The following is a 3,269-nucleotide window of genomic DNA, read 5'->3' on the forward strand; positions in this document are numbered from 1 at the left end:
CCCCTCTTCTTTGTTCCCGGTTAGTTGTCCCTCTACAGTCTGCACCCCCTGGGCCTTTCCTTGTCCAGATCCCAACACCATACTCCGTGTTGGCGGCTGCACCACAATCCCGTCGATAGGTTCTGGTATTTGCTCCCCTGAAGCCCTTTCCCCTCCTTTGTCACCCCTGTTGCTGTCTTTGGCGTTTCTCTCTGATGTTTCCAATTCCTCCCCCTTTTGGCCCACCCGCTGTCCGCTGGATCCAGCCACCGAGGATGCAGCTCCAACCGAAACTCTGGAGCCTTCAGGGGGCTTTGCGACCTGATCGTCGTTCCTGCTCCCGGCTGCAACATCACTTGGTTGCACACCACCTCCACGAGAGGATCCCCCGCTACCCGAAGTTGGGTGTCTAGTTACATCTTCAGTAGCTGGAACCGATGCCACCCTCCTCCGCATCTCTTGCTGTTGGGCACCAACACCAAGTGTGCTTGGTGCTGCGTTGCCACCAGCTGGGGGAGACGAAGCAGGCCTCGAGACTACCCCGCTTTGGCCGCTGCCGGCTGTATTCCAAGACCAGCAGTTGTGTTGACTGCTGGAAGAGGTCCAGTAAGCATCACATCTCGGGGTGGTCCCTGAAACTACCACCGAAGATTTCGATGCGCCGCATCCCACAAGCAACATCAGCATTAAAAATTGAACCGTTATGAGTCTGATCATTGTTGTCTTTCGGAGTTTGGCTGAACAACCCATGAAGAATATTAGCTTCAGAGCGGCTCGATCCGTTAATCTATGGGAGAAAACAAAAAAAAGCATGTAAAGAGGAAGAAGCGCCAAACCCCCAGATGAATGAATCACTCCTGACCCACATTCCTTCTACAAGTTCTTATTTAAAAATGTCACACTAGCATCTTCACTCACAACAGCCCTCAACTAATCCACTCCTACATCCTTGCGCTTCTGGCACATCATTCCTCTACCCCCACTTGCAACACCTCCTTAGTGCTTGCGGCGCAACGTGTCTGAAGAACCGATCGCGCAAACAAGAAAAAAAAATCAACCTAGGAAACGCTACTAGAGCTCCTTTCTTCGCACCCTTCATTTGAATAAACAAATGAAAGGATCCACGTTCTTGCCGAAACTTGCCTACTGTTTATTGGCGGTCGGTATTAATTACAATTGGTCCCCGCAGGTGGAATGTGAATCGGCTTCTTATTAGCTCTGCAAAACTGATGTTAACCCCAATAGGAATAGTTTTTTTCTCCAGAATAGAGAAAGATATACACTAACATTACGTTGTTCTAAGTGTCCGCATCACCGCTACTGCTCTTCGCAGAGGAAACAACGACACGGCACATACTCAGGGGAAAAATCGAACAGAGCAACATCATACTAACAGAGCTGCAGTGTTCCACACGACAGTCACCCAGCAGCAAAAAATTATTATTGTTGAAATAAACAGCAATATGAGGAAACATATTTCTCTTGTTTTCCATCAACGTCGTCAATAGCACTGTTTCAAACAGATACCATCAGCTGAGTTTAAATTCAACTGGAAAACGAAGAAGTAATATTAACGCATTTCCCTCGCTTTACCATTATATTTATTTAATACTCATATGTTAAGCCTCCTCCAACTGCCGCCGATGTCTACATGCACCAGCCGAGTGCGTCTCCTGTTTAAAATAACCCCCAAGTGAGGAGATATGCACGCGACGACATATTCAAAAAACCATCCAAACCACGCTTCGTAGTTCTCGTTGTCCATAGGATTGTTTCGTAAGAAATTTTTCTGTCGTTCAGACGCAATTCCATGGGAGCCAACAAAAAAAAATCTGTTGCAGATTATTGAGAACACAAACGGAGAATGCATAACACAGCGAACGCTTTATACGCTCTTCCTTTATAAGTTGTCGTGATAGACTGGTTAACCCCGACAGCACATTTGCTTCTTTAATAAGATTGACAGCATCCGTACCCGTGCCCCAAGTTTGCAATAAATAACGTCAATGACGTATCATTTCCACATAGTCAATCTTCTTATGGAGGTTCAAACCGTTACGCGACATACAGTCACTGGAAGTATAAGCGTCAGTAAAGATGGGGATTAACATTTGAGGACGTTGACTTTACGCTCACCTCACGAAATTTCACGATGCAACCGGCGCGCCTCTTCTCCATATCGATCTGACGTGTAATGGGAGTAGCCACATATTAAAATTCAGTGCTTCAATGTCTACGAAAGTTTCCTTCACGCTTGCTTCGTTGATGCCGTTGTGCTCAACATTATTCTGACCTGCGTCATTACGTCTATTCGACTAGGTGGAATAGCTCCTTTTACAAAAAAAAAAACCGTGCGAACAATAATGCCCTATGCGTCCAGAGCACATTCTTCGCTGTGTGAGGGCCAAGAAGTGGTTGTAGCAGACAGCACAAGACACCTACTCAAATCGAGAAAAACAAACATAGTAACGCTCACAGCTACAGTGTTGCAAATAATAGTGAATTTTTTTTCTATACAGTACTGTCACGACCTGTGGCGTATGGGCACTACGAGATTTTAACTACATTTAACCCAGCGCCCTTACATTCGCTTCTAGCCTGTGCGCGTACCACTCTCATTTCTTACTGTTTTCGGTAAAGAGTATGAAAAAGTTCGGGTCAAAATGGCACACATGGAGATTTAGTCACCTACAATAGCTACAACATACCATCGACTAGCAGCTTTTACCACGCGCACAACAGCGATAGAAACAATACAAACCCTGAAGGCATTTTAAAAAGTTCCCCTTTCCAAGATGCTAGGCCCCCTACAACCACCGGCCAAAGGATGTTAGTTTACGGCAAAGGAGGGAAAGTGAAATACAAAAGAACACTTACCTCAAAGTGATTCTCCCACTCAGAATAATGTTCACCAATAATTTCGCAATGAGAAAAACAAAGAAAAAAGGAAGCACTTTCGCTCCCTCTTTCACAAACCATTACTCAAACAGGAATACACTAACTACTGCCATTGCTCGAGAGTTCGTAAAGCACAAGCACTCCACGTAAGCAGTACAAAGTGTTATGATAACACATATTCATGGGGGCTGAGGGTTGTATGTATTTGCTGTTACGGACATACTTTCCCCCAACCCTAACCCAGTCTGCCCTCCCAAACATGGTAGGGGCTCAGATGAAGGAGGGATTAAATATCGCAAGTAGGTAACAAAAAACAATAAGCAAACAGGGTCAGTCGTGACCTATTGCTCTCCCTTCTTTTTTCAACACACTTTAGGACTGCAATCACCTCA

This window comes from Trypanosoma equiperdum (genome assembly GCF_001457755.1).
Source record: "Trypanosoma equiperdum strain OVI genome assembly, contig: ctg_944, whole genome shotgun sequence".
NCBI classification, from domain to species: Eukaryota; Euglenozoa; class Kinetoplastea; order Trypanosomatida; family Trypanosomatidae; genus Trypanosoma; species Trypanosoma equiperdum.